General features: G+C 46.0%; 1 protein-coding gene and 1 long non-coding RNA gene across 3 annotated transcripts in view; both read left to right on the plus strand.

Moving 5' to 3' along the window:
- asic2 (acid-sensing (proton-gated) ion channel 2) overlaps positions 1-22,809 on the plus strand; it is an 813,603-nt gene that overhangs the window by 407,536 nt on the left and 383,258 nt on the right. The window lies entirely within an intron of this gene.
- Positions 1,105-2,019, plus strand: LOC130119065 (uncharacterized). Its single transcript, XR_008810819.1, has 3 exons — positions 1,105-1,237; positions 1,706-1,763; positions 1,908-2,019. It is a non-coding gene; the product is annotated as an uncharacterized LOC130119065 (long non-coding RNA).

Raw genomic sequence — 22,809 nt, forward strand, 5'->3', positions numbered from 1 at the left:
TCCTGGATCTCGGACCCGGACTTCCTCGGACAACCCCTTTTGGATCACGGACTCGACTTGCTTGCCAGGTGCATGCACATTATTCAACATCTCCTTGTCATTTACGTGCCGCACCCCACATAGGCTAAAAACACTCACACGTAGTTATATACGCAAACCACTGGACACCACACATAGTTTATTCACACATCCCACTAACAGAACGTTTTTGCACCATACATTCCCCCCACTCTATTCCATTTATTATTTAGTGGCAGTATTTGTTATCTCCCTTCCTTGTTATTCCCCTCCCCCAATAAAACCGCCTTTTGGATTTTGAACTGTCATCCTGTGTCTGTCTGCCTTGGGTTTTGCCACACGGGTCTGGTTCTGGTGCGTGAGCATAACACAGGCTTAGTTACTGGGACCTGGCTCTGAGTACATCCTGGACTCACATCATTATTTTGCCTGGTCTTTGCTATCCCTATTCTGCACCTCGAAGTCGTCGTCATCAGGCGCCATGTCAGTCTGTGTCTGCTGCTCTGCAGTCGTTTTTGTCACAAATTTAACCATTCTGTGCTTCTGCACTTTCCCATTTAGTCTAGTCAGTTAAGGCAAAATGGCTGCAAAAAGTCATTCACATTTGAGCCTATGTTTTTCTGTTAATTTAGAGTCCAATAAAGAAAAAAATGCAAGGAGCCCAAAATTTTAGGTGGGGGAAGTCTCTGAAATGGCCACGCCCACTTTTTAGGCCTGGAAATCAGTATCTCGGCTCCTGAATGTCGCAGAGAGCTGATCATGGGCTCAAAAGAAGCAGAAGCACCACATTTACATAAGCATTATGAACAAACATATACCCCAAAACCTTTACTTTTTCAGATATTTTAAGAAAACTAATTTTTACTGGTCACGTTTCACGTATCAGCTCCTGAAGGTTGTAAAAAGCTATATTTGACATGAATCTCATTCGCTGCCTATGTTATAAAGCATGAAGCACAATACACACACGAATCATGAGTTTAGAAAATATCTTAGTTGTCTGTGGTTCTTATCACTTGGGATGTAATGCCGCCTCTGACCACAATTACAAATTGGCGCTGTTTGTTTATCAAGTGGTTGATTCTACAGGAAAGGAAGCAGAAGTGCACATGTTTCAGTAAAGCTAGTTTACTGTAAACATTTGCCAAAATATGACATGCATGCCTCATCTGGCCTTCATATCAGTGAGTTAATTTGTTCCTGACCTCGTGGATGGATGGTAAGGAACAGTGTTGTTTTATTTTTGTATGTTTACCTTGTAAAACATTATTTTCACCTTAGCTCATATGTGTAGGCCTAACTAGCCTTGCAAGCATGACTTGCTCGATACACTCGACAGCACAGTTGCACAGTTGTAGTATTTGGCTAAGGCATTACCTACTTTTGGACAGTTGGTGTTTGTGTGTCTGCTTGCTCTACACATGTTGGTTAATTTTGGGCATTTTTAGTTGGCTGGTATGAAAGGGTGAAAGTATTTGTAGTAACAACACTTTTATTATGCTATATTTGGACACACTTTTATTGGACTATATTTTGTATCTATGCAGAAGAATAAATAACATTGTTTATTGCATGCTATTTTTGTGGGAGGGTGGATGTATTGTGCCATACCAGTGAAACATCACTCTGTTACAAACTTGTGTACAGAAAAATCAAGTTTAAATTAGTTCTGATTTTCCATGATCAGATGATCCCCCATCCTAACTATGGAACTAGGGAACAAGACCCTGTGCATTGTCTGCAAGGTTAGTTTTCACGTGTGTGCTTCAGTAGTATAATGTTTATGACATCAATGAGTCCAACAGTGTTAGTTTTCATGCGTATTCCTTCAGTAATGTAATGTTTATGACAGCAATGAGTCCAACATTTCATTTCTAAATTCATGACAGGAATCTGGTGGAAGGGACATAACTGCTGTCACAGCTCCTAAGCTGCTTCACCAAGTAAAACTGTTTGAGGAATCCGGACTGATCACCAATGATGCGGATATCAATCTTTCACAGAGACTGTCAGCTGTCAATGCAGAGACTTTACAGGATGGATATAAAATCCACAAGAGTTGCTATGATCGCTATAATAACAGCCATTTCAATTGTGCGAAGGATCGTAAACGGAAAAGAGAACTGGACCTTGCAGATCACCAGACTATTGGGGCAAACACACGAGCAAAGGCTGGGCCTAGTCTTGCGTTTGGAGCCGAACTTTGCTTCTATTGTGAAGAGCCAGCCATTGAGAACCCTCGGAAGAAGGACAAATCAGAACCATTGTTAGCTGCTGCGGGAAAAGAAAAGTCAGCAAAACAAGTGAAGGATTTCACAGACAATCTAGAGATGATGGCCAAAGTCCTGAATGATGGCAAAATACTCAGATTACTTGAAACTGATGTTAGATCACGGGAGTTATTCTATCACAGGAAGTGCCACTCAAGATACCGTAACAGGTGAGCCAGCACAACATACCCTTTTAAGTTCAATTCTTAAGTTGAGCTATAGTCGGGCCATATATATATATTTTAATAATTTGATTATTTCTTCTTACTAGATACAGTTCAGCGAGCTGCAGGATAAAGCAAGAAAGAACTTCATCACAGAACTCCCCAGACATGATCCAGTATGCTGAATATATCGCCATGGAGGAAGTAGGGAACTTCATTGATGACAGCTCAGAAAATGTTTTTGATCTTCACAAACTCGAGAATATTTATCTGCAGAAAGTTGAAGATTTGGGCTTCGACCGGCCCAAATCTCACTCTACACGATTTGCTGAGAAACTCTCGAACAGCTGTCTGGACATAAATGTAGTGCAGAAAGAGACAGGGGCACATTACAGGGTTATTAAGAAGGGTAGTTTGGACAATGTAAAACAGCCTGCTACAACTCCCTTGTCCCCCTGTCATTGAATGGGGTTGGACTACCGAAGGAGAGGAACTCTTCGTCAAGTGGAGCACAGTTTCCACAAGAGATACATTGTCTCAAGTAACAGGGGTGTGTAGTTGCAGATCTAATAAGTGTACCTCATGTTCTTGTGCTGGCAGAGGGATGAAATGTCTCATTTATTGCAAGTGCCTCAGCAAGTGTTTGAATCCAGTCTGATGGGATGTGTGAGGTTAAAATAAAGATTTTTTTGGACCTCACATGGTTTGCTTTGTTTCTTTGGTGGTTACTGGGTTCCTCCTCTTATAACAAAGAGTCAACTTGAATACTAGCACTCCATGAGTAGATGTAACACTTTTACTCAAACAAACTGTATAGCCTTCTTGCACAGATTTGGCTAAAGTTGATTGCATGCTGCTGATCAATTCAATGGAAAAAAGAACATGTTCATGAATAGCTCAAAACGTGAAGGTTTTAGGGCATACAGTATATTTGTTCAGAGCACTAATATAAATAGTTATTTCCACATCTTTTGAGCCCAATATCAACTCGGGGCAACCTCCGAGAGCTGAGCCTGAGATATAGTCCCAGGGCTAAAAAGTGGGCGTGGCCATGTATGTGAACAGTGAAAATTAGTTTTTTGTAAATACCTGAAAAAGTAAAGGTTTTGGGGTATATGTTTGTTCATAATGCTTATATAAATGTGGTGCTTCTGCTTCTTTTAAGCCCATGATCAGCTCTCTGCGACATTCAGGAGCCGAGATACTGATTTCCAGGCCTAAAAAGTGGGCGTGGCCATTTCAGAGACTTCCCCCACCTAAAATTTTGGGCTCCTTGCATTTTTTTCTTTATTGGACCCTAAATTAACAGAAAAACATTGGCTCAAATGTGAATGACTTTTTGCAGCCTTGACCCCATATTTGCCCTTAATTGACCAGACTAATTGTCAGGATAATAGACCATGTAGGCTGGGCTATTATTGTCGTACCCGACAAAGATTCCTTTCTCACACCTCAAGTCTAGTTTTGTCTTCTCATGCTTATAGGCATAACACACTGACCCAAACTTTTGCATCCTAGAAATGTTAGGCCGTTTTCCTGTCAACATTAAGTAATGCATCTTTTTTGTGCGATTGCAAAAGCATCTGTTCCTCACTACAGCTGCTGTCTGCACTGCATAGGTCCGTAACAGTTATGGCAACTCGCTCTCTGTTAGTATACACCTCGCCATGTCAAACAGGGTTCGCCAGTTTCGCTAAGCTGTACCATTCTGGTGTGGTGAGTATGGTGCTGAGGTATCATGCCTAATTGCATTTCTGCTGAGCAGTGCCTGGTAATTCTTTCTCATGAATTCTGTACCATTGTCCGATCTGATACATTTAATTTTCCCGTATAGGGCTGTGTCAGCAAGAAACTTATCTGTTGCTTGCACTGTGTCACTCTTATTTTTTAGGAAGTACACGAACTTTGCACTGGAAGAATCATCAGTGAATGATAACGCAAACTTATACACGTCTCTGGACTCTTGGTCTATTGGTCCCACTAGATCTGTGTGTACCAATTCTAGAGCTGCTTTGGCTCTCACATCTGGCTCCCTATTCCTAGTTTGGGTATATTTTCCCTGAGTGCACACTTCACAATTTAGTGTAGGTTTCTCTACTTTGCCCTTGATTGTCATACCATCAACTACATTTTGTAATTTCTGAATATCATCGTAATTACAGTGCACTAGAATCTCATGCCATGTCTGTATATCAAACACGCTTTGCATTGGTCATCACATTCATCATTTACTGTGTGCAAGTAGCATAGTCTGTTATACTCATGAATGTGGAATTGTGTACCGTCTCTGTCTCATAGAGCGTCCTTTCCTCTCCTGAAGATTACGGTCGCTCCGCTGGCAGTGGCTGCTTTCACAGAAAAGATGTCCTGCGGGTATGAGGGGACGTACAACGCCTGTCTCAGCGTCGTGTTGTGGCGTCGCCCTCTGCTGTCGATCAAGCACACCTCCGTATCTCCTCTGCGCTCTGCGATTCCGTGGCTCCGTGTGCCGTCAGCCAACTCCACGCAGTGCGTCTCGGCCTGGAAACTGTCGTCGAATTTCTTGAACTTTGCTATATCCGTCAAGATATGTGAAGTTGCTCCCTTGTCCACCATCAGACCTCTCATCTTGACACCGCGCCCTGGCTGGATCTCCGCGTCCTCGTCAGCAATGCATACGCCTTGTTGCTGGCCTCCTCGGACACTTGTCGTGCATCGTCCCGCTGCTGTCTCCGTCTGCAGGTTGCGTCCCGATGTGTGGTGCTTTTGCACCGACTACACCACTGCTTGCGTTGACATGCTCTGGCTTTGTGTCCTTTCAGACCACATCTGAAGCACACTATGTCCGCACTCTCGGCTCCCCGATCACCAGCCCTCACCAGAGCGGGTCTCGCACTCGGCAACACTCGCGCCTTCATGACGTTGTCGCCGGATGCTGTTGCGCGCATTTTCTCAGTGTCCTCGTAGCTCCGCAGTTTCGTTTTGAATTCGGCAAAAGGCATCGTCACATCACTTTGCGTGACATGAATAGCGACCGGTTTGAATGATTCTGGTAGTCCCTTCAAAATCATTGCTACTAACAGCCCATCACTCAAATGTCTCACCAGCGTTTCTCAGTGCAGTGATAGTTGTATCTGCGCGTATAACATATTCAGTCACATTCTCACTGCTCCACTTCTGAAGTGAAGTCAGTTGTGTATACAGGCTAATTATACGCGGCTTCCCTTTACCTGCATAACAGTCTCTCAGAATTTTCAGCGCTTTCCGCCCATCGTGCGCTGCTTCCCGCATTACCAGGGACAAACCTTTATCATCCAGAAACTGGATTAGCTCCGCGTATACCTCGGCATTTTTCGCTCCATCTACTGCCCGTCCATCATCGTCGGTAGGCTCATTTAAAATAGTGTCTTTTAGCCCTTGTAACCGAAGATAGCCCAACAATTTCGTCTCCCACAGTTCATAGTTCTTTTCATCTCCGTCAAAGACTAGTCTAGACCAACGGCTACTCGATCTTTCTATCCTGGGTCTTTCACCCCTGCTATGTGACTCGGCGACCCTTCTACTCATGGTGCGAGCATGCTAACCAATACACGTGGCATGTTGCGACATTTCTCTCTGTGGCAAATTGCTTGATAGGTAACTCTGTGCCCATAACCTGTAGTCAGAGTTGAATTGTTCAGCAATTCTCGTGTGCATACCCAGTGCTAGACCGAAATAATTGCTAACTTTATGGAGGAATAAGTACACAGTGGGGCGTCAGTTCTGCTCTTACCGGAATCAACGTAGAAAGAGGAACTTTATTGACAGATGCACTGTTATATACGCACAGACCACATGTCAGTCTCAGCGCATTTCATTGGCTATAACAGCCAATTGTCCATCACATAGTACCCGTATGTGCTCATGAAGTTTGCCTGTGTTAATACAAAAATAAAGATTTACATATATAACTGAGAGCACACATTTCCTATATTTCAACATGCCCAAAAACAGATTTTTCTTCGCGGGAAAATGCATTATAATTTTTAATTTTCCAATAAAAATTGATCAAAGGGCCGGAAAAAAAATCTTCGAGCCGGATTTGGCCTGCGGGCCGCCAGTTGACTGACGCCAGTTGACTGACGGTTGTTCCTGAGGCTACACATGTGTGCATTAAACCTTGTTTTGAATGTTCTCTCTGTTAGTCCAACGTATGTCTGCATTTTGCTGTTGTCATTTCTTGTCACCGTAGCTTGGTATATATCTCCTTCGTCTGGCATTTTCTTTTGGGGGGAGGGCATAAGTCGTTCACACGGCAGATGCAGTTATTATGCTAGGATATATATGTAAGGTAGTAATGTAAATCCGCCACAGGGTGGCACTGTTACGCTGTATGTTCCCCTGGGAATGCCGCAAATGGCGATGTTTGTCTCTCTTGCAACACCGTACCCCTAAGTCTTGTCCCGGGCAAAAGGCTACGTTGATCACATGGTTTTTTGTTTGTCTGCCGGAAGCTGTGAGTATGATGAGGCCAGCGGCCAGCTGATTGATGAGAGCTGAAGTGTAAGCGAGTGCCAGTAAAGTGTCCAGGTCTCAGCCACGATCCCACGCCTCCGCCTCCTTCCTTTTCCACGCAAACATCATACTACAACAAACACAACGCAGAGTCCCAGGGCGTGTAGGGAGACGACAGCCGAACGCAAAGTGCGGGTTACATCATGGTGCCGTGACCCGGATCGTGGTGCTTCGAGATACAGAGACTCGCGTCCACGCCTTTGCTGCTGCATTGAACTGCGTTACCTTCAATGACTGGACAGTGTGGTGGACTGAACTACTGTCATCGGAGTTGCAGCATTGGCAAGATACTCACCTCTTCAAATATCCTTTAAAGACTGTTGAAAGCTTGCTATATCCATTTGAGGACTTTTTATGATATTTCGATAAACTTAACTGTTATTTGAGTTGTGTAAAAGTGTGCTATGTGAGATCCTGCTATAGGAACACTGTGTTTAACATTAAGCTGATATATATCATTCATAATTTTTTGGTTTTGGTTAAGGGTTGTGTATTGACCATCTGATTTTGACTCAAGTTTAATGTGAGTTTTGAGTTGATAGTGATTATTGTTTTTTGATATATTTACTGGAAAAAGGGGAGATTTTGCATACACAGCTAAACTTATTCTGTGAACACAGTGAATCATTAATAGTCATCTGTTTTGACACCAACAGTTACACCAGTCATAGTGATTTAGAAAAAAATATATCAAAATGTTCAGTGACTATGCAGATTATCAGTCAAAGCAAGAAGGTGCCTCTGCTGCCACACTGGGTTCCCAACTGCCCCCGATACCCACAGCCAGCCACAACTGTGACACTCCAGCCCAGACACAACCCCACCTTTCAAGCAAGGGCGTAACAACCACCAGTGCTGCAAATCAACAGCAATCAGTGAGGCCAAAGCTTAACAACTACTTCACTAGCCCCACCACCACCCAACAGCTGATCCTCCCTCAAGACCACCACAGCAGTCAGCAGCCCCCATACCCAGGACTAAATGCACCACTCACTCCACCACCCCCAATACTGTCACCTTACCCTATTCACTACTCCACTCCAGCTCATGCACCCACCTTGCCAGCCTCTAGAGCTCCAATGCAAGCACCCTCACTATGTTTTGACAGCAGCCCAGCTGCCAAACCAATCCACCAAAACAGCAGGCCAGACTACAGCCTGCCCAGTGCATCCCTTCCAGCTGTACAGATATTAGTGGAACCTAATCCCCCGGCCCAAGCCAGTGTGAACCAGCACACACACCCTTTGCCCATTCACAGCCTCTCGTGCCCCACCTCCACGGAAATGCAAACTGTACAGCGGCCGACCATGACTCACCCAGACACCCCTCCTTACCAAAGCCCTGCTGCCGAGCCTAAACCCCAGGTCTACACTGGTCCTGCATATAATCCCCCTGTGCCCCAGGCCCTCATGCCAACCTTTCAAATGCCACCAATGATGAACATTATGAGCTACCTCTCTTCTACTGGCCAGACCCTTCAAAGTTTGCAGCATGGATCAATCCCCCAGCTGCATATGTCACAGCCTGCTGCCCTCTACCCCCAAGAGGTGACCACCCCACTAGCAGTGCAACATGTAGACCCTAACCACACAGCCCCTGCCTCAGACCCTCAAGCTGTCATGTACCACAACACACTCCCACAACACCCATCCACCACCCCGCACATGCACCCATGTCCGTATGAGCCCCCAATGAATGCTGCCGCCAGAGCCGCAGCAAACACAACCCTTCCACCAGCTGCATATGGTGGGTTCATGCAAACTCATCAGGTAAAAAATGTCCAAATCTTCACTGGCAATCCAGACAGCAAAATACTTGTAGAAGACTGGGTTCGTGATATGCAGTACCTTCTGGAGGCAATCGAGCTCCCCACACACCTCCGCTTTTCGACTGTTGTGCGACACCTGAGCGGTGAGGCCAGGAAGCTAGTCCTTAACCTACCCCCCCACGACCAGACTCCAGAGAAGGCGTATGAGGAGCTCAGGGCTGAATACAGCGACACACAAGGCTCACTTGATCCACTAGCCGACTTCTATGAGCGCAGCCAGAGGTCCGGAGAGTCTGCCTGCTCTTATGCTATTGCTCTGGAGGCAACACTGAGAGCGGTAGAGGAAAGTCAGAGAGGGGGCAGGCAATTTCCTGATCGTGATAGTAAACTCACTCGACAGTTTCTAAGAGGGCTTATGGATGAGATGGTGTATGCAAGGATCGCACCAATGAAGCCCAGGCTTTGGAGTTTCCGTGAGCTGCAAGCAGAGCTTAGAAACCTTGCAAAAGAGACTCAGAAGTTCCAGTCACAACACAAGACAAAGAAAGCGCTCACCCAGGTGCAGGTCACATCAGAATGTGATACCAATATGAGGTCAGAGAGGTCAAAACACACTTCAGAGTGGACAGAGCTTAAAGATATGGTCAAGAAATTAGCTCTTAGCCAAGAAGAACAGGTGACCAAGTTGGCTCACCTTGAGTTGAGAATTGCTGCACCTACCCCTGCACCAGCCCCTGCACCCCCACTAAGGCCCCAACCATCTCCCAGAACAGTTACTCAGGGCTCCAGTGTTGTTTGCTACCGGTGTGGGAAGCAAGGGCATATAGCCCGAGTATGTCGAGCGGTGCTCCCAGATCCCAGTCTGCCCTGGACTCACCGACCCCAGCCTGCGACCTCCGCAGAGAGCACCACGCCCCACTCAACGCAGCATTTAAACGCCTAGAGCCTGTGGTAACTGGGGCAACCATGGGCAAGCAGCAAGACCCCCCACTGCAGGTGAGCGATACTGATGATGGAGTAGAGGACATTCCTATTGTGGGTCCCAGGAATGAGGGTGAGGTGGAAGTCAATGGATTAAAGTGCAGGGCTCTTATCGATTCCGGCTCTCAGGTAACCAGTATTACTCACGGATACTGGTGCAACCACCCTGACCTCCATGGACAGAAACTACGGCCCTCTAAAATACCCATAGCAGGTGCAGCAGGTCAGGATGTGCCTTACTCTGGTGTCCTGCGTATTAAGTTGAAAGTGCTGGGGAAAGAGTTCCAGAGAGTGCCGGCTTTTGTTGTCCCTGACTCCGAGTATCGCTCCTCCGTCCCACTGCTTGTGGGAACTAATGTCGTCCGTGCCGCCAGGAGGCACCTCCAAGCAACCTATGGGGAGCAATATCTTCAGCGGGTGAAGGAAAGCCATCCAGAGTGGTACACAGCTTTACTGGAAACTGGCGACACTGAATATACAGGAGCAGACGACATGGTGGGCCCTGCTGTGTACACTGGCCGTAAAATACGCATCCCGGGAGGGAAAGAGATGGACTTAATGTGCAAAATCAAAACTGGCCCACAAAGAAAGACATACACAGCGCTAATTGAAGGCCACGCCTCCATTCGGCTTCCTCAGGACCTTATGGTCGCCAAAGTTCTTGCAGATGTGAAGAAAGGCTGTGCTCCTGTCACAGTGATGAACGTGTCCCAACAAACTGTCACAATCAAACCACACACACAGCTGGCCAGCGCCTTCCTGGTGGACAGTGTTGTGGATTTTTCAGCCACGGAACAGGGTTGTCATCAAAATGAGGAGAACAAAGAGACATACCGGTGTCTGCACCAAGTTGTGAGCAGTGGTGGGGTGGACATAAGTGAAGCAGCAGTGGAGAATGAGCGCCAGCGCGCCCTCCTAAAAGAGCTTGTGGAGAGGAATATGGGGGTGTTCTCACAGCACTCAATGGACTACGGCCACACAAAAACAGTGCAGCACGAAATCCCCCTGGTCGACTCAAAGCCCTTTCGACTCCCGTACCGCAAGATTCCCCCTTCACAGTGGCAGGATGTGAGGAAGTTGCTGACAGAAATGGAAACAGCAGGGGTTATCAGGCTTAGTAAGAGTCCATGTGCTTCGCCAGTAGTGATTGTTACCAAGAAAGACGGATCACTAAGATTATGCATCGATTACCGAAGGCTTAACGCCTGCAGCACAAGAGATGCATTCCCACTGCCCAGAATAGAGGAGGCCCTGGAGGCTCTGGGTCAAGCAAAGTATTTCTCAACACTTGATCTCACATCTGGATACTGGCAGGTAGAGGTGGCGGAGCAGGACAAACACAAAACAGCATTCAGTACTCCCATGGGGCTGTTTGAAGCCAACAGAATGCCTTTCGGCCTTCAAAACGCTCCGTCCACCTTCCAGAGACTCATGACCTGCTGTTTTGGCGATCTGAACTTCACCCATCTCCTGATCTACCTTGATGATCTGATCATATTCTCTAAAACCTTTGATGAACATCTGGAGAGGCTGCAGCTGGTGTTCGATCGACTGAAGGAGCATGGCTTGAAGTTGAAGCCTTCCAAATGTCAGCTTGTGAGAAAGGAGGTGCACTACTTGGGTCACCTGGTGTCTGCGGAGGGCATCAGGACAGACCCAGAGAAGATCAGCAGAGTCAAGGACTGGGCGAGGCCCACGAATCGTAAAGAGGTGCTTCAGTTCCTGGGATTCACCGGATATTACAGGCGGTTTGTGTGCAGTTACTCTATCTTGGCCGCGCCCCTGTACCGCCTTACCGCTGGTGACCCTAGAAAGAAACGGAGAGGGGGGAAGAAGAGGTTAGTGCCTGACCCACCCTTTGTCTGGACTGATGAGTGTGAGGAGGCTTTTCAGTCACTGAGAGAAAGATTGACAACTGCTCCAGTGTTAGGCTATCCAGACTACAGCCTACCCTTTCTGCTCCAGACTGACGCCTTGGGGGAGGGGCTTGGTGCTGTATTAGCCCAAGTTCAGGACGGAGTCGAGAGAGTCATAGCTTATGGCAGCAGAGGCTTGAGCCCAGCAGAGACGAGGTATCCTGCACACAAACTAGAGTTCCTCGCTCTGAAATGGGCAGTGACCGACAAGTTCTATGACCATCTATATGGGCGCAAGTTCTCAGTCCAGACAGACAATAACCCCCTCAAGTATGTCATGTCGTCTGCAAAATTGGATGCTACAGGTCAGCGGTGGGTGTCTCGGCTGTCAGCATTTGATTTTGATGTGCAGTATCGAAGGGGACAGAATAATGCGAACGCTGATGCCCTCTCCCGGCTGTCTAACCAGGAGGTCACCCAAGTCTTGCAAACCTGCCCTCAGCTTGTATCAGCCAAAGTACAAAGGTGTGTAGAGGAACAATCTCCCCAACAACTGGAAAGCTCCGCTTCAGAGGGACCTGAGCATCAAGAACCTCTGTCACACACGCTCGGTGAATCCTATCAAGATGTGGGGATGGACTCTCTACCTGCATTGACAAAACAGGAGATTCGTGCAGGGCAAAAAGAGGATGCTGTAATCGGTCCCGTTTTGCACTTTAAAAGTGTGAACCAAAAACCGAGCCGCAGCGAGAGGATTGGTGGTGGCAGGCAGGTTTGCCTTCTCTTAAAAGAGTGGCGGAGGTTATTAGTAAGGGATGGAATGATGTATCGTCAGGTCCAAGACTGTCAAAGGGGAGTAGTAGAGCAGCTGGCACTACCAGAGAGATTTCACACATCCGTCAAGACTGCACTTCATGATGACTCAGGGCATTTAGGGTTTGAGAGAACGGTGCAGATGATAAGGGAGAGATTTTACTGGCCTAAGATGTTCCAGGAAATCAAGGCTTGGTGTGAGCAGTGTGAAAGGTGCTGCCTCAGAAAGACTCCGACTGCAGGCCTCAGGGCTCCCCTGGTCAGTATTCACAGCAGCGCTCCTATGGAACTTGTGTGTGTGTATACTTTCTGACTCTGGAGAAATCAAAGGGAGGCATAGAAAATGTGCTTATTGTCACTGACCACTTCTCCCGGTACGCCCAGGCCTATCCCACTAAAGACCAAAAAGCCTGTACAGTGGCGAAGGTACTGTGGAAGAACTTTTTCTGTCGGTTTGGATTCCCAGCAAAACTACATGCAGACCAGGGGCGTAATTTTGAAAGTGCTGTGGTGAAAGAGCTGTGTAAGTGTACTGGTATCACTAAGACACACACAACCCCCTATCACCCCCAGGGTAACGGCACCACCGAAAGGTTCAACCGGACTCTCATGGACATGCTGGGGACACTAGAGCCTCACCTGAAACCCCACTGGCAGGAGTATGTGGATGCAATTACACATGCGTATAACTGCACCAAACATGACTCTACTGGGTACACACCATATTACCTAATGTTTGGTAGACATCCACGACTCCCAGTCGACCTGATTTTTGGGCTTTCTACCACCAAAGAGCCATGTGAGTATAGTGAATATGTCCAGACACTGCATGACGGTCTGTCGGAAGCTTATACTCAGGCTAACCAGGCCTCACGACATGCAAAAGAGCAGCAGAAAAGGTACTATGATCAAAAGGCAAAGAGTCAAGGTTTCAGCCCAGGGGACAGAGTCTTGGTCAAAATATGTCATGTGGAGGGACGGCAGAAACTGGGAGACAGATGGGAGTCACGCCCATACATTGTGGTGAAGAAACAACCCAGTATACCTGTGTATGTGGTCCGAACAGAGGATGGTGAAAAAGAGAGAGTGGTTCACCGCAACCTTCTTACACAGTGTATGTTTCTTCCGGTGGAGCGGGCTGGTGCAGCAACAAGTGCAGGAGTTGAGTCTGACATGGGGGACTGGGAGGTGGATGGCATGGAGGTAATGGGGGAGGAAGCCGAAAAAGTGAGTCAAGGGGGGGAAGAGGACTTAAATGTCAGTGACACCAACGCACTTGATGGCCCCAGCCTGAGGAGGAACCCACAGAGAACTCGACGTCCCCCAAAGAAACTGTCTTACGTGTCACAGGTGGTGAGATCAAAAGAGGAACAGCAGAAGATAGAGAGGGGCTGGACATTGTGGCAGAGGGCCATAGCAGAGAGAGTAGCAAGGCACGTATAATCCACGAAAAAAAAAACAAACAAGTTTTATTAATGGTTTATTTACTTTGATTGCATTTACACATCTACATTTCATATGCAACTCATGGTATTAATACGTCACTTTCAGTGTGATCTGTTTTAATGTTTATGCTCATAAGTTTTATTTGTTTTGTTTTGTTTGGTCTGATGGCTGGGACGCCATCAATTAAAGAAGGGGTAGATGTAAGGTAGTAACGTAAATCCGCCACAGGGTGGCACTGTTACGCTGTATGTTCCCCTGGGAATGCCGCAAATGGCGATGTTTGTCCCTTTTGCAACACCGTACCCCTAAGTCTTGTCCCGGGCAAAAGGCTACGTTGATCACATGGTTTTTTGTTTGTCTGCCGGAAGCTGTGAGTATGATGAGGCCAGCGGCCAGCTGATTGATGAGAGGTGAAGTGTAAGCGAGTGCCAGTAAAGTGTCCAGGTCTCAGCCACGATCCCACGCCTCCGCCTCCTTCCTTTTCCACGCAAACATCATACTACAACAAACACAACGCAGAGTCCCAGGGCGTGTAGGGAGACGACAGCCGAACGCAAAGTGCGGGTTACATATATATATATATATATATATATATGTATGTATGTATGTATATATATATATATATATATATATATATATATATATGTATGTATGTATGTATGTATGTATGTATATATATATATATATATATATATATATATATATATATATGTAGTAACGTGCTAGACACGTTAGCCCATTAACACGTTAGCGTGAGGGAGCTGATATGCTGAGGCGCGGGGGCGCGTTTCCCGAAAGAGGGGGGTAGTGTAACGTGCATGGATAAGTAGACACGTTAGCCCTTGGTTAACGGGTCAGACCCTTTAGTCGACTGGTTAACCTTGTCGCCCGCGGGGCGGGAGATACGGGTTCGCGTCCCAGCTGTGGCGGTTCCTGCGGCTGCCCCGTGAATTCGTTGCATTGGTGTCAGAGGTGGGGTGGTGAGACCGTGAGGTCATCAGAAGCGCGTGCGCCCAGAGGCGTGAGGGTCTCACCATCCCACTTCTGACACCAATGCAGCGAATTCAGAGGGCAGCCCGAGTATGTAGCGAATTCGGGTGGCAGTCTGGGACCGCCACACAGCTGGGACGTGAACTCAGATATTCTGCACTGCCGGCGACAACGTTAACCAGTCGACGCCAGCGTCCAGAATGGTTACAGTCCCAGACACCCCTACGCCTGCTGTGGTGCCTACACCAGGCATCACTTTGCCCAGACCAGGACCCATACAGGCCCCACCAGAGACACAGTGACTGACTTACCCACAGGTCGTACTTACTCCAGAAGAGACAGACGACCTCCGGATAGACTGACAGTGTAGTCTAGAGACTAACCCACAGCGTTGGGGCATAATAATCCCCAGGGTTCAGTCTGGGAAATGAGGAAATATACCCTCTTTCCCTAGTTCAGGCAAAAGTTCTATATTGTCAAAACAAGTTTTGGTAATTAGCACATGTTAATTTCTTAAAAGTAATTATAAAGGTACATGTTTTAATTTTGTGAAGGGAACATCAAAAGTAAAGGGTGAGGGATATGTTATGTATTGGCCATCTAGGTTAGTCCCTTCTGATAGTCCATGGGCCAGACGATATTTCGGTACACTCAAGGTGGCAAAACTTACTTATAATTTTTGAAAGGATCCATGTCTGTAGATGATATTTTGGTATGATAACCATTCCTGAGTGGCAGCTGTATCACAGTTATCAGCTCATGAAGTTAACCACCCGCTAAACTAAATTGCATTTTAGACGCTGGTGCATATCCTGGTTTAGCCTCATGGTCAGGACATTTTTCAATGTTCTATAATATTGTCTTTGGTATCATTTTAAAGGGGACCTTCTTAGCTTTCATTCAAGCCCTGTTGTGGATATTTCTCACAAATATAGAGGTCACTTGAGCTCTTCAACCCGTCAATAACACACATCTTTCTGCAATGTTCGCCTAAACTATATACTTTCTTTTAGCCCTGTGGCATCTAGGAATATCAGGGACACAAAACACAAAAACTGGAATACTCACAGGACTGTAAAGATTCAGGAAATGTATAATATACCCATACTATGTCATTGTGTGAGGTGATTGTGAGCCTTAAATGAGAACTAGACCAAAGCCAGTTAGGTCACAAACTGGTCTCTATACATTTGTTTAAATACACAATCAAAATACATGATAAAAAGGAATACCATAGTGAGGTAATGAACTATTTTAATATTTTAAACAACATTGACATTTACATATACTTAGTCAATGATACATCTAATCCCATATCATTAGTGGGTATATGTAATGGTAATGGGTAGGGTAATGGGTATATGTGAATATGGTTACATTATTGTTATCAAGATCTGGGTAACCAAGTCCAGAATCAACATCCTGTGCATCAATAGACTACTACCACAGTAATACCATCAGAATCATCACACTGTCATTCATCAAACTGCTCGTTTCTCTCATCATCTGACTCCCCAAGTTCAAAGTCCAGTTCTGGACCATCCTGCTGTTTTTGGTTACTGCAGGTCTGTAACCTGCACATGTCTGTGCATGGAAGTCCATTTGACAGGCACATGCAGCTTGGCATTTTGCATGAATGCACACACTTGCATGTTAGCATTTCCAAGACCACATCTGGTGCAGGTGGGGAGCGCATCCAGTAAATGGCCAGCTTGCCTTCATCGTCTGTCCATCCATACTCAGTAGGGCTTGGCACCACAGGGTTAGCCTGCAGACAGCACTTCCATATTGCTGCCTGATAGTTGGCTCGTTGAACATGCATAAAGAGACAGTCTCTACATGGTGGCAGCTGGCTGGACTCAGCCTCTCCCCTTTTGGTGCAGAAGAGCTGGTAACGCAGTTTGTTCACCTCAGCAGTGCTGCTATTAGCAACATACATCCGACAGGTGAACTGCTCAATTTTCTGGAACAGCTCATCACTCACATTCCATGTCTGTCCCAGTTGACTAAAAGTCTCTTGGCAGGAAGTGTGCTTTCTCACTATCTTCAGGGCATTCAGCTTCCCTCGACCAGCGAATGCACTGACAGTGTCGCAGCCTGTGAAGGCATGTAAGCCAATTAGGCTGTCACAGATGCTGTCTCCAAGTGAACTTGCCAGTTTGGTGATGTCGACAAACCGTGTGCGGTTCTGAGTCCCACACTTCTGGTAGATGGGACAGGTGATGTCCTTCTGGAAGCCAAGACAAAGCACCATGACATCAGTGTCCTCAGCTGTGATGATAACTGACTTTGAGCCCGCATTTGCTGCATGCAATGCATGCAGGAGCAGACGGGTGTCAGCTTCTTCATGTGTGGAGTGCAGTTCTGCTGCTTCCTCACACCCATCTTCTGTCAACTTGTAGCAGGTTTCCTCACAGGTCATGTACAACACCTTGCCATGCAGCATAGCTCTGTATCGTGGGAGTTTCCACTCTTCCACCAGAAACTTGATGAGACTGGTCTTGTTGGAGGAACTGCACAGAAATTTACTCCACTACTGGACGTGGTGTCCCCCTGCAAGATTCTTGTACTGGAGAGTGATGTCTCCACCCCGGTTCAGTCGTTCAGCATCTTTGATCGAAGTCTGGTGATAGACATAAAAAACAACATCAATCCTCCCACTCTGTGCTCCCTCATGGAGGACCTGGGTCAAGGCTGACTCTGCCACCTGTGCAAAGGTTTTGTTGTTGCCATTCATTTTTTGGACCAGGCTCATCCCATCAATGATGGAAGTAGATGGGATTGGGATGTCTTCTGCAGGAGATACATTCTTTTCAAGCTCTCTGGCAAGTGCAGCCTTGTTTGTTTTTCGTAAGGACCCATCAGCATTTGCCAGTGCCCATGGTAGTGGGCCCAATGGGTAGGCAAGGACATCCTTCAGATTCACCTTCCTGCTTTCAGCCACCAGGATCATGTGACTGAAAAGGTTTCTATCTGCCTTCAGAACCACATCCTGTGCTTTCTTTCCATGAGCTTGTTTTGTGCTGACATTGGAGAATGTTTTCAGACTTTGCTTGGTCATCTTGTCGTGGAATTTCACAGTTGGTGGGTCTGCATCTAACCTTGTTTGCTGGAATGCTTGGTAGGCCTCTTCTCCTTTCTCAAGAGCTCTCAAGAGATCTATGGTCACATCAGGTGGAGCCATGTGGCCAGTGGAGAGGCTAACCAAATCAATCTCATCAGGGGACATAGGATTGAGCCAGTTATTCTCCATAAGGTCCATGAGAGACTGGACATCTGCTTCATCTCTCTTGATCCTTGGACTCTGTAGATCTGGATGAGACCATTTGCACCTGCCTTGACCTGTCAGGTCTCTCAGCTGTCTGAGGTACATGCTTCTATACTCAGCTGTGAGATAATATTTGGTCACAGCTCCTGGCTTCAAGCTGAATCCCTTTGTCCCTCCAGCTGTTTGGGTGTCTTTGTTTACCGTTTCTTCTATAGCTTGGTCAACAGGGATTCGGCCAAAGGGATTGGTGGAGCCCAGTTGGACTGAGAAGCCTCCTTCCATGAATTCTGTGTACACATCTGGGTGTGTGATGGGCAGCTCAGACATCTGGGCGTAGTAGTAGGGGAGGTAGCGTGCATAATTCATCCTGTCATAAGCAAAGCACCATGGGATCATTGCTCGAATGCTAGCCAAGTGTAGCATCCAGTCTCCCTCTCTGGATGCTCGGATGAGCCCCAACAAGATTTCAACCATGTCCAAATAGGACATCCAGAAGTTCGAGAGGCTGCCGTTTCCACCTCTAAGGAACTCACGGTAGACTTCAAATAGATCCATGATGCGTGTACAAGAGCTGTTCTCGAGGACCTCCTTCAAAGCATGTTGTGAGACTTCTTTCCCAAGGCTGTCAATGGTGTTCAGTGTCTCATTCAGGTGAACCATGTCATTCCTGTGAGTTTCTTCCAACCAGGACAGGAAACCATTCAAGGTCAGTCGCATGAGCGCCTCATACAGGAGCTTGTGTAGTCGCACTGCCCTGCTGTACTTGCGGCCATCCATAACACCAGCAATTGAGCCTTCTGCAATCATGCCAGACTCAATGCAGAGGTCTTTGAGTCCAGCATCTTGGAAACGCTTTCCTATTATTGCCAGCAGTGTGCAGATGGTGTGGAATACCCCAAGCCTAACGATGATATCATGGAACTTGTCATGGTGTTTCCATGTGATCTCGACAGCCTTCGCATACAGGGCTTGGTCAAAGACACAGACAATCTTCCTCAGGCCTAAGCACTGCATGATGCTCAGTGACTGGTTAAGCACCTCGTTGACAGTAGACATTTGTGTCGCTGGAGCATTGATGGTAGGCAGATAGCCTATATTGTCGGGGATGACCGTCATCTCTCCTCGAGTCAGAATGTTGAAGCCTGTCCAGCTGCTGACTGACTGTTCTTCTTGTTGTGACATGCGTGCTAGGACCCAAAGAAGGTTTTTCTCTCTGGCAAGCTTAGTATTGGCTGCAGTATCGGCATCTGACTTTTTGCTTTGTGGTGGCCCTACCCGTTGTCCAGCATTGTAAGTTGGTAACATTGGTGGGGGTCCATCAATGCTTCTCTTCTTTGTTTTGGGAACAGTGGGCATGGGTTGGACAGGAAGTGGGTTGACTGGCTTTGCTTGCACAGCAATCCCATTGACTCTGTGAGATGTTCCCTCACCACTGACAGTTTCTTCAAGACGGTCGATATTGTCCCAGGCTAAAGTTGTGAATATGCCAGGATGGATGTTAGCTGGAAGGGCAATGCCACTCCCTGATGAAGAGAGTTTCTGGAGACACAGGGCAGTGTTGATCTCTTCCATCTGTGAATAGGACACAGTGTGACCAAGTCGGTTGAGGATGTTTATCAACTCTACATTTCCTGTCAACGATTTGACACTGAATGGCAGAACAATGTGCTTGGAAGGCTTGGTATTTCCACATGTCACTGCATATACTATGTCATGGCCAAATGACTGCAGAAGGCACTGCACTCTCTGGGATGCATGATCAGGATCATTTGAGCCTGTGAGTAGAGAGTACAGGAAGATAATGAGCGACTCTGGAATGGTAGGACATTCTGCTTCTGGTTTGACTTCAGGCGGCCAGGTTTGAGGAACATCTTGACTTTTAATATCTGCTCTCAATTTGATGGCTGCTTTGGCTATAACGTCTTGTGCACTGACACTTTTCAGGGTCTGCAGCTCCCTTTTGAGAGACTGATTTTCTTTGGCAAGTTCCCTCATGGACAAGTTATCGGGATAGAGGAGGAATTTTCCTTTCTCATCAGGGAATATCTGCAAGGCTCCAGCAAACTCACTCTCCAGGTTTCGTCTTATGTGCTTCTTGGTTGATTCCTTGACTTGGGCAATGCCTTGGGAGTTCATTGAAGCTACCAGTCTAGAAGAGAGATCAGTCATTATCATCACTTGAGGATTGCCAAAAAGCTCCATCCTGATGAAGAGGAACAGCTCATTGTATGCCTTATTCACAGCAGCTTCATACTGGGCTGCAGCATCATCATCTTCATTGCTGGCAACCTCTCCTTTGGAAACCTCTTCTTTGGTGTAAAGTCTATAGCATGACCTGTGGTAGTGCCCATCAGCTGCTACAAGGTCTCTACTCACAATGGCAAGGATTCTGCTGTCCCTTTTCTTTGTGGCTGCACTCCTGATCTTTGCATCAGCTCGCAGTTCTCGACACTGCACCAGTACTTCTCTCGTATTCTGTCTCTTGGAATATTTGCTGTTTTTCTGACAAAATATGCACTCTGCATCATAAGTCCTAGATGTACTTGGAGCATGTCGAGCTACTCTCTTAGATTGTTTCTCTTCAGCAGAGACACAACTTTTCTTTTCTTTTGCAAGGAGGCCATCAAGAATTTGCTTCATAGTGAAGATACTGCGACACTTTCTGTGGTAGTAGATTGCTGGAATCTGTCCCTCAGGAATGTCTTTTGCCAGTTTCAAAACTGGTGCATGATTTCGTATCTGAGCTGCCCTGAGCAGAGTTCTCCATGAGTGGACACTTTGTAGTGAAACCAGCTTATCTGTATCATCAGAACAGTGGATAATGCACTCCACCCGTGGGCGCTTTGGTATTGGGTAAAAACTTGCTTGTTCACCAGTGGCCATATTCAGTCAGTTTTCACCTGCCACATACAAACAAATACATGTAACTTAGGTGTATGAACACTACTAAAACAAAGTTTACTTTGCTTCACCAGCGTCATATTACCATTATTTATCTTACATAGCCACAAATAGATACATTACCTAGTTGCTATGCAACAGCTGTATTTTGTCCACATGAGGCCGCTAAAATCAACACAAGATGAAAGTTCCTCGTAGCCACTTTAACTAATCATATTAACATATACATTAAAAGAACATGCTAACATTATGGGAAATTAGCTTACAATCTTCTCCAGAGTGAGACAAGAAGATAGATACCAGTTTCCTCTATATGTGTTTAGTAGAAAGCTATCTGGCTGCACGTTAGCCTAGCTTAGCACAATGAATGGAAGTACACAGTACTGGTTATCCTTGGTTGTTGGCCAACTAAGAACTGTCCCAGAGTTTAAGCAAGGCTAATCAGTACCAGGGGTGTTGAAATGCTATATTTGTAAAAATCTGGGCAAATACACAATCGTGAGAGGCACAGAAACAGGTTTCCTGAAAGAAAAATGAAATAGCTGTTCATTTGGAAAGGTTATCATGTATTATTTTACTTCTGTTAGTGTACCAAATAAAATGGCACCAATGAAGTTGTGTCACCTTGGGTGATATCGATATCTGGTCTGACCCATGGACTAACTGGCTTTGGTCTAGTTAGTTTCTTAGTAATAATGCCCTTCTAATTTAAGGTTCACAATCACCTCACACAATGAAATAGTATGGGTATATTATACATTTCCTGAATCTTTACAGTCCTGTGAGTATTCCAGTTTTTGTGTTTTGTGTCCCTGATATTCCTAGATGCCACAGGGCTAAAAGAAAGTATATAGTTTAGGCGAACATTGCAGAAAGATGTGTGTTATTGACGGGTTGAAGAGCTCAAGTGACCTCTATATTTGTGAGAAATATCCACAACAGGGCTTGAATGAAAGCTAAGAAGGTCCCCTTTAAAATGATACCAAAGACAATATTATAGAAAATTGAAAAATGTCCTGACCATGAGGCTAAACCAGGATATGCACCAGCGTCTAAAATGCAATTTACTTTAGGGGGTGGTTAACTTCATGAGCTGATAACTGTGATACAGCTGCCACTCAGGAATGGTTATCATACCAAAATATCATCTACAGACATGGATCCTTTCAAAAATTATAAGTAAGTTTTGCCACCTTGAGTGTACCGAAATAGGAAATTTTGGGCGCTGGCCCATGGACTATGAGGTACCGTCACGCTTCGCTTGTGTACCTTGTGTGTTATGGTTATGCAGATTCCGGGGTTTCGACAAGAATGTGTATGACCACATAAAATACTCCTCTGTCTCCTGCCTCTTTATGTGAAGTTATACTCAAGTAGAAACAGGAGTATACAACATATATATACAATGAGACACTGAATTACATAGGAGTTTTTCATTGTTGTGGTTTGAATGGGGGGGGGGTGTTTATGTGAGCTTTGACTCAAATCACAGAAAACATCATCAGAATTTAGAAATACCACAGCTGAACTCTCGTTTACTTGCACTGATGACCCACATTTTTACCAGACCATGTTGCACTGTTTATTTGGTAGAATTTGCAGTTTTCAGTGGAAGCAGAATGTAATCCTGCAGCATTTACACACTTGTATCTCCTAATATATCACAATCCCCTTTGCTATAGGGTGAATAAGTAGTTCATGTCGTGGGTTTAAATGAGAGATAAAATGTACATGTTAATATAATTTCTCCAAAGACTGCTAAGAAGGTATTGCAGTGTGGTTGACTGAATAAATTGGCCCT

This window comes from Lampris incognitus, chromosome 10 (assembly GCF_029633865.1).
Source record: "Lampris incognitus isolate fLamInc1 chromosome 10, fLamInc1.hap2, whole genome shotgun sequence".
NCBI lineage: Eukaryota > Metazoa > Chordata > Actinopteri > Lampriformes > Lampridae > Lampris > Lampris incognitus.